The sequence below is a fragment of the Protomyctophum parallelum genome (assembly GCF_964188405.1).
Source record: "Protomyctophum parallelum genome assembly, chromosome: 1".
Lineage (NCBI taxonomy): Eukaryota > Metazoa > Chordata > Actinopteri > Myctophiformes > Myctophidae > Protomyctophum > Protomyctophum parallelum.
Genome location: NC_139697.1, coordinates 100,893,949 through 100,904,066, shown reverse-complemented (window position 1 = coordinate 100,904,066; position 10,118 = coordinate 100,893,949).

Sequence of the window (10,118 nt, the reverse complement as noted above, 5' to 3'; positions counted from 1 at the left end):
AACTCGCGGACCAAGACCAGAGAAACACACTGGAAGGACGACGCTGGGCACCCTCACCCCTCCGTCAGGTCCAAGTCCTGTAGCCCAAGGATACCTCCAGAAGGGTCATTCTCAAAGGCAAACGTAAGCACAACATATAAGTGGCACACGTCAACCCAGCCATTTGCACCCGGATCACATGGTGACCCTTGCAGAAATGCCGATGCTGAAGAGGGTTACTCTCACGAGAATCATGGCAGTAAGGACAGCCTGACGTTGGACGATTTAGGAGGAGTGCATAAGAATGAGTCACAGAGGTGGATGAAGGGAACGGTACGGCCACAGCAGACACAAAGTATGAATGTTTACCGTCCTACCGCGGAGGCCGCCGCATCCAAAGATAGGACCGCCAGCAGATTAGATGCGGTGGAGCCTCACGGGGACACGGAGCTGCTCTTGAGGACACTGGTAGAAGCCGAGATTGATGGTGATTCCATAGCCAGGCAACTGTCGGCGTTGATGGACACTGTAGACGGTCTGCCCAAGGATAAAAGACCATCAAAGACGGATGTTGTTTCACTTGGAAAACAGCGGGACTTGTTGCAAGAAAAGATCAGGCTATTTGACAGCACAAACCGCATACTGCGAGACCGTCTCAGAGAGTGGCGCGACTATGAGAGAGACACCATAACAAACCGACTGGCTGACTGTGAAGCAGAGAATATTGTTCTTTTGGCCAAGCTCAACAACAAAGAGAAAGAGACTACTGAGCTTGCGGGGCATTTGCACCTTCAAAGGGACAACACCATGGCTTCAACAGAGCTATCCAAAACGCTCAACTCCACGCGCAACCGTCTCGAAAATCAACTGTCCAGGACAGAAGCAGAGAGCAGTCACCTCGCCACCCAGATACAGAGGATGGAGCACAACCTGAAGGCCCAGCAGGACGAGCTGCAGATGCTGAGGCAGCAGCGACAGGAGCGAGAGAGGCGAGAGTGGTGTGACTACGAGAAGGACGAAGTAGAAAAGAGACTGGCCGACTGTGAAGCAAAGAACAGTGTCCTTTTGGCCAAACTCAACAACAAGGAGAAGGAGACTACCGAGCTCGCCGGGCGTTTGGAGTTTCAAAAGGGCAGCATGAAGACTACTGCAGAGATATCCAAAACTCTCCAGTCCACCTGCAACCATCTGGAAACTCAACTGCGCAGGAAAGAAGCGGAGAACAGTCACCTAGCCGCCCTGATCCAGACCATGGAGGCCCAGCAGGAGGAGCTGAAGATGCTGAAGCAGCAGCGGCAGGACAGAGAGAGGCTGAGTATGGAAACTGTGTCTGTGTTGAAACATCAGGCTCACCAGGCCACTGAGACCGTCAGGCAGCTCTCTGCAGAGCTACAGCAGAAGGAGACCCAACTGGCAGAGGTTCACTCAAAATCAAAGGAATGGGGCACCCGCCAGACACGAGATCTGGCCGCTAAGAGCCAGCTTGAGGAGGAGATCACCCGTCTTAAAGCCTTGGGCACCCGCCAGACACAAGATCTGGCCGCTAGGAGCCAGCTTGAGGAGGAGATCACCCGTCTTAAACCCAAGGTGACCGAGCTAACCACGAGGCTGCAGGCTGAAGAGGACAAGTGCAGAGAATACAGAGAAGAGCTGGCAGCCCAGCAGAATATCCTTGGCATTAAACCGCAGCTCGAGAAGGAGATCACCCGTCTTAAATCCCAGGTGGCCGAACTGACCACAATGCTGCACGCCGAAGAGGAGAAATGCAGAGTATACAGGGAAGAGATGACTCAGCGTAGCTTTAGCATCGATGCTACCTTGGATGACCCGGGCCAGGCTTCTCCGATTCCTGACTGGGTTGGTGGCTTGACTCACCAACCCGGTCAGGAATCGGAGGAGTACTCTCTGAGGCTGGAGAATGTGCAGAAGGAGGCGCAGAAGGAGGCGCGCGAGGTGAAGGCTCACCTTGAGGGCGAGATAAAGAAGCTCAGAGGGTCTCTGCTCGAATATCTAGAGACGCTCGAGAAGCTGGTGGAGAAACAAAGAGTCACTGAGGTGCAGCTGAAAGAGACTCAGGAACAAGCAGTCACTGCTCAGCAGCACAATGGTGAGCTACAGGAAGAGAACAACCTTTTAAAGGATGACATTGAGAGCTTGGAGATGAAGCTGGAGCAGATCACGGGTGACAACAAAGACAAGGCCAAGGATATTACTCTGAAAGAGACGACCATTAAAAGCATTCAGAAACAACTGGATTATGCCCTGGAGGATTCGGACAGTCAGACGGATGGCACCAACTTGGAGTCCCAGTCGGGCGTTGCCGAAACGGAATTTAGCCAGTTACTCCGACATAAGGAGGAGATGGAGTCCAACTACCAGGGTCAGTTGAAGGCCATGACGGAAAGACTTGAAGAATCCGAAAGCACAAACCGCAGTCTACAGAACATCCTTGATACTCTCAAATCCGAATATGGGACTTTGTTCGACTTTGTACTTCAAAACTAACATGTGTGGACATCATGCATGCAACGCGTCGAGCCTGTAGGTCTTATTCATACACTAATTATTCCCCTCTCCCTTTTTTCTTTTAGACAGCCTACGTGCGGAGACAGTTCAGTTTACATTCAGAACTTCCGACGAGGGAAAGTTCACTCTTCTACTGCGTTTATATAGCCAGGGTTCAGTTGTGTTTTGGCCACATCAGACTTTTTTTCTGCCACATCGGGCTATAGCAGCCCTTTGTGTTCATATTTTTGTCTCAGTGAATGTTTTTCACCCCTTGACAACGTAATTAAGCTCAAAGCTTATATACGAACGCACTTGCACATATCACATTTGTTTGGTGCACTCCTGTGTTGAGGTATGTACTGTAGATCATTTTACATTTAAATTAAATCTTAAACACAGGGGTGTAACAAACTGTAGGCGTTATTAATAGATATGGGTATATCATTACATGAGCGAATCTGGGGCGGCCTTTGTTGTTTTGGTGGAAGTGAAACTAATCGAGCCGGCTCTGCGGAGGCCCAACGAGGCCTAATCGCGATGCAATCTGTGTTTTCATTAGCGGGAGGTTGGATTAATGTATCAGTGTTTTCATTAGCGGGAGGTTGGATTAATGTATCAGTGTTTCATTAGCAGGAGGTTGGATTAATGTAATTTTAGGTGCCGATCATTCCTATTTCATCTCATTTTGAGACATAATAATGTCCATAAAGACAAGGGATTTGGGCTGTTTTTACGTGGACGCTAGCGGCGGCTGGCAACGAAGCTAAAAAATGCGAATAGTTTTTTTTTTTAATGCTGGATTAACGCCAATTAATCTCGTTATCTCGGCCGTGGCGTCTAAACATCTAATCTGGTTAAAAAACCTGCACTATACGCATGTTTCACACATAGTTACTGTATCATTTGCTAAATAGTTACTGTATCATTTTCAAATCATTGAATTGTATCGTATCACCATAATGAACCAATATCGTCCATCGTATCAACCATGTATCGTGATACGTATCGTATTGCTGTTAAAATGTATCGTTACACCCCTGATAGATAGATAGATAGATAGATAGATAGATAGATAGATAGATAGATAGATAGATAGATAGATAGATAGATAGATAGATAGATAGATAGATAGATAGATACAGTAGATAGATAGATAGATAGATAGATAGATAGATAGATAGATAGATAGATAGATAGATAGATAGATAGATAGATAGATAGATAGATAGATAGATAGATAGATACAGTAGATAGATAGATAGATAGATAGATAGATAGATTGATAGATAGATAGATAGATAGATAGATAGATAGATAGATAGATAGATAGATAGATAGATAGATACAGTTGATAGATTGATAGATTGATAGATTGATAGATTGATAGATAGATAGATAGATAGATAGATAGATAGATACAGTAGATAGATAGATAGATAGATAGATAGATAGATAGATAGATAGATAGATAGATAGATAGATAGATAGATAGATAGATAGATAGATAGATAGATAGATAGATAGATAGATAGATAGATAGATAGATACAGTTGATAGATTGATAGATTGATAGATTGATAGATTGATAGATAGATAGATAGATAGATAGATAGATAGATACAGTAGATAGATAGATAGATAGATAGATAGATAGATAGATAGATAGATAGATAGATAGATAGATAGATAGATAGATAGATAGATAGATAGATAGATAGATAGATACAGTAGATAGATAGATAGATAGATAGATAGATAGATAGATAGATAGATAGATAGATAGATAGATAGATAGATAGATAGATAGATAGATAGATAGATAGATAGATAGATTGGGGAACCAATGTTCAGTCATCTAAAGTCTGAAAATGGCAGCACCGACGACGAGATGAAAGAATCCACAGTTCCGGTATGTCCGGACACACACACACACACACACACACACACACACACACACACACACACACACACACACACACACATACTTTGAGCTTTTATGGTTGTTCATCGAATCCGATGATGACGTCAATGTATGTCCTTAAACGGTGGGGGTCGACACAGGGTCATGGAGTCCTATCCTGGAGACGCATGGGGCTGTATTTTGAGTAAACTAAAGACCTGGAGGCGTGATCAATGAGTAAACTAAAGACCTGGAGGCGTGATCAATGAGTAAACTAAAGACCTGGAGGCGTGATCAATGAGTAAACTAAAGACCTGGAGGCGTGATCAATGCCATGTGGCTGTTCTGAGTAAACTACAGACCTGGAGGCGTGATCAATGCCATGTGGCTGTTCTGAGTAAACTACAGACCTGGAGGCGTGATCAATGCCATGTGGCTGTTCTGAGTGGCCAAAGAGCATTGGTCACGCCTCCAGGTCTTTAGTTTACTCAAGTTAGGGAATAAGACCTGGAGGCGTGATCAATGCCATTTGGCTGTTCTGAGTGGCCAAAGAGCATTGATCACGCCTCCAGGTCTTTAGTTTACTCAAGTTAGGGAATAAGACCAGGTACTTAAGACACGCAAAATACAGCCCCTAATGTCCTTAAACGGCGGGGGTCGTCACGCGGCCATGGAGTCTACTGCAGGTGTAGGGCAGTGGTTCCAAAAGTGGGGTCCGGGGGGTTACCCCCAGGGGTCCTTGAGGGAGTTCCAGGGGGTCCCCAGCTAAATGATAGTCCCAGAGTTACAGTGGGTCTGTAACTCTGAGAGGGTACCGTTTGGCTCCTGTCAGAGTTAAATTAACATTGATTTTACAATATGAATTGGGGTCCCCGGAGATAGAAATGCCAATAAATGGGGACGGTAGGTAGACTAATACAGTATGCATGTCAAACTGGGCGTCATTGGAATTAAAAATAAAAACTTCTCTTAAATTATGGGGGGGGGGGGGTCCGTGCCGTGGTATATAGTTTCAAATGGGGGTCCGCAGGCTAATTAGTGTCAATATGGGGGTCCTTGACATGAAAAGGTTTGGTAACCACTGCCATAGGGCATCATGTGTGTAGGTTAATTGTAGTGGTGGTAGGTAGTGGTACTGCATGGCCGTCATGGGTGTGTTCCTCCTGTGTCTCTCTTGTCTCTGTTGTCTCTGTGGTAACAAGAAGACTCGCCCCGTTTCTGTTTTCCTCCCAGAATTTCCCCCAATGTGAGGGGTGGGAGAGGCTGGACAGCAGACGGCTGGACTTTGAATTTCTCTAACTATAAACTTTCATGACAGCAGAACAGCCTAAGTACAAATATAATTTATGAAAAGCTACTACATTGAAGTCTGTTCACAGAAGTTGTGTAAAATAATATAGCCTTTCTACAGGAGTATCTTTTTATATTTTTCCAAAAAGAATACAAACAGCCAATAGCATATTACAAAGTTATCCCCCTCACTGGTGACAATTCCGGGAGGAAAAACGGGCAAGCACCGGGTCGAGTCTTCCGGTATTCGTCTCTGTTGTCTCGGGTTAGGGTTAGGGTTAAGGTTAGGGTTAGGCTTGTTTGCGCGAGCAGAGCGCAAGTGCTGTTTTCGGCTGTGCATGCTCGTACACACACACACACACACACTCACTCACTCACTCACTCTCTGTCTCTATGTCAATACTACATCTATGGCCCAGGCCGTAGCGTAACGGTCTGGGCACCGGACTCGTAATCCAGTCGCAGTGTGCCGCGGGTTCGACTCCCGGACCCGACACGGCCCTTACTGCATGTCATCCCCCCATCTCTCTCCCGTTTCCTGTCAGTCTACTGTCTGTCCCTTCAAAAATCAATAAAAGGCGTAAGCCGCAAAAAAATATCTTAAAAAAAAAAAAAAAAATAAAAAAAATACTACATCTATATAAATGCACCACTCTGTCTGTACTGTACGTACAGTATGTACGTACATGTACGGCTGTAATCCACGTCACTGTAGAACCGAGAGCCTTCCACACCCCCAACAGTGAGTGCAATGCCGGGTGTCGTGTCGGTCGGACCCGTGGGTCCATATGTGGAACTGGCCTGTTCTGACATCACAATTGACACTCCATATTTGGGCCATATACTGTATATATAATAGAATAAAGGAACACAGAGACACGGATACAGAAATGTCCATATAAGGGACACTGCAGACAGATGGGTGGTACTCTTACACGGGTAAATGGTAAATGGTGCATTTATATAGCGCCTTTATCCAAGGCGCTTTACATAGATTGTACATTACATTCACACATTCACACACTGATTGCGGTGGAAGCCATGCAAGGCACCAACCAGCACATCGGGAGCAATTTTGTGGTTCAGTGTCTTGCCCAAGGACACTTCGACATGTAAGACAGGAGGAGGAGCCGGGATTCGAACCGCCGACCCATGGATCATTGTCCTTGAAAAAAGGACCTGCTCTACCTCCTGAGCCACAGTCACAGGGTACAACAGGTCATAGCCGGGTGGGGCATGGATCGATTCGTTACCGACTTGTTGCTCTACAGCCCGGCACTGGTCTAGTAGTTTAGAATGAAAACACAATAACTAGCCTCACTAACGGTTGGGGCGGCAGGCATTGCTGCTAGGTTGCAATACGGGTATGGATACGGTGCCCTCTGAGCTCTACATCTCTATATTTGGAGACGTTGACAATGCCTCTCAGCCAATCACAGAGTGAGGTCTTAACTAACCGTGACATCACCGCCAACAACAGGTGAAATGCCGCGTGGCCGGGGACCCTAGCAGTTGAAAGGTTCCCGCCTTGCTTGACGATGTGCAGATACAGCCATGTCAGATGACACCGCCCAGGACTCGGTAGTATTCAGCTCTACAAGGAAAGATATTAGTTTTGATACCGTCCAGGACTCGGTAGCATTCAGCTCTACAAGGAAAGATATTAGTTTTGCTGACCCGGTTGACCCCATAGAGCCAACGAGAATGACCATGGCGCACGGTAGTCGCAACAAACGAACCCCAGGCACCGACAACACTAACTCTGCAGCAAACATAGTCGGCGTAAGGCCGGGATCAGGAGGACCGCCTCTCCTGAAAACATTAAAGGACGCCGAAGCGGCTGCCAACTCCGCGGTTGGTCAACTCGCGTACTTCAAAGACACCATGGAGGATATGTTTGCCGGTTCGAGGCGTCCCGCCTCCGACAAGTGTTCCTTTACGACCATAAACAAATCGACGTCGGTTCGACAGCAACTGCAGGGGGTCCAGGCAGAGGCTCATCGAGTTAAAAGAGACAAACTGATTGAAACCTTACTGCAGGGTTTCTCACAGGCAGAAAGTGGAAAGCTGCACGTAAAAGGGGACGGCAGGGCAAGCACGGCGAGTTCAGTTCACACCACCAGATCCGAGGCGGACACGTACGCTCGCCTGCAATGGCAGCTACGCAAAAAGGAAGCGGAGAAGGAACGTCTGACCGTGCAGCTCCAGACTCTCAAAAGGACACTCGTCGAACGCAAGATGGACATCGGTGTCTTAAAATGGGCCATCTCGTCCATGTCCGGGAAGGCCTCGGAGAGCAACGAGACGCTAGAAGCCCATAAAAAGAGAGCGGAGAGATTTGAAGTCACCGTCGGTAAATGCTTCACTCAGCTGAGAGAGAAGGACGTCCAGCTGGCCAACGCGTGCGCCGACAGAGAGTCCTGGAGGAACCAGAAACGGCTGCTGGAGCAGAAGCTGGCTCAGTCCGAAGCCGCCCTGATGGAGGAGAAGGCCGTCTCCCGGGAGGAGAAACGCCTGCACGAGAAGTACCTACGTCAGCTGGCGGAGTTCAGAGACGAGGTAGACGTCCTCAGGACAAAGTACGAGGGCCTTTTGAAGCAGATGGACTACCAGAAGGACTCCGAGGTCCAGAAGATCAGGCAGGACCTGCAGTGGCACGTGGACAAAGCGGACAACTACCGTGACCTGCTGAGGGCAACCGAGCAGCACGGCAGCTGCATTAAGTGCCAGGAGAACGTGCGACGCTCGCAGAGGAAGTGCCCGGACAAGTCCGAGGCCGTGGCCGCTTCCAGAGAGGTAGCCTCTCTTCAGAACAAGATCCGGGAGTTCGAGGCGGAGAAGAGAATCAGGGACACTGAGCTAACGTTTCTTAAGCAGAACAAGCAGTCTGCAGAGAAGCAGCATGAGTTGCGTCTCAAAGACCTGCAGCTCAGATTGGACCGAGCGGGAAGTCAAAACAAAAGCTTGCAGAGCTACGTGGATTACCTCAAGAGGTCATTTGATGAGGTATTCACATAATCAAGGTTTGGATTGTCATGATTTCTCGAATAATTATTTTACGAGTATTTGGCACTGTACTGTATATTGGCCTAACTAGACCCATTTATTTTTCTTAGCACCGAGTCATTCTTCATTGTAGTCTACTTAACCATACCAGCTCTGAAGTGATCTTATACCGCCAGAGATCGCTCAGCATCTAGCATAGAATAGTACTGTTCTTTATTGTGTCCATATTCATGCATACCTCAAAGAGACGATGATGAGACTGTTCTTACCCCTAGAACAGCGGTTCCCAAACCTTTTCATTAGACCCCCATTTCTAAACACATGCCAGGGACCCCTCATATAAGAGAAAATTTTTAGGGCTCTAGCAGTGATTCTCAACCCGTTTCATTTCAAGGACCCCCAGTTTGACATGCATTAGTCTACGCCTCTATGGACCCCCATATAATGACATTTCTATCTCCGAGACCCCACTTTGTATTGTAAAATCCTACTATAAATGCACCACGTGTCTGTCTGTCTGTCTGTGTGTCTGTGTGTGTTGTAATGCACGCATCTCGAGAACCCTTTCCCCCACCGACAGACAGTTAAAACGGGTGCTATGACAAGTTGACAACGGGTATTATTAGGTTCCAAAGTTGCATCGTTCTCAAGTAGGCCGGTGGCCGACGTGCATGTACAGGTCTAGTCAATATTAATTTAACTCTGAGTGTACAAATGGAACCAAATGGCCATTTGGACAACACTTTGGGAACACTGGGAACCCCCTAGCTGCCCTAGAAGATCCATCCCATCACTGGAGGGAATGTGAGGACCATGTCTACTAGTGAGAAGACAGGAATCATAGCGGAGGACATGAGAAGCTACAAGCATATCCTACGGTATGCTAACACGGAGCCCGCCAGAATCACATATCCTACGGTATGCTAACACGGAGCCCGCCAGAATCACAGCAGGCGCTGTGATACTCGCGGTCGGGTTTTCCACCACCGACCGAGAGAACAACAACCGGTGAAGAAACCTCACACAGCATTTTGTCATTGTAACTTCCGGTGAAGACACCTCACACAGCATGTTGTCATTGTAACTTCCGGTTACAGATATTTGGCTCTTTAAAATAAGGGTTGCGCGCCTGATAAAACCGCAATGTGCGATAGATTAATCCTGGTTAATCCAGTGTTTATCTAACTAGCCCTTACCCGTTGTGAGATATTTGCCCCCCTTGTGGCCGTGGGGGGTACTGCACCCGGGTGCATTTGTAATTGACTAATCAATTCATTAATAATCATTAATGTGTCAAATCGAAAAAGGGCTTCGTTACGCCCTCATATGGTCAATGCCTGTGTGAAAAGTGGGAGTGATTGGTGCAGGCAGTAAGGAGTTACGGCAGTGTTTCTGACAGACACACACACACACACACACACACAGACAGACAGAC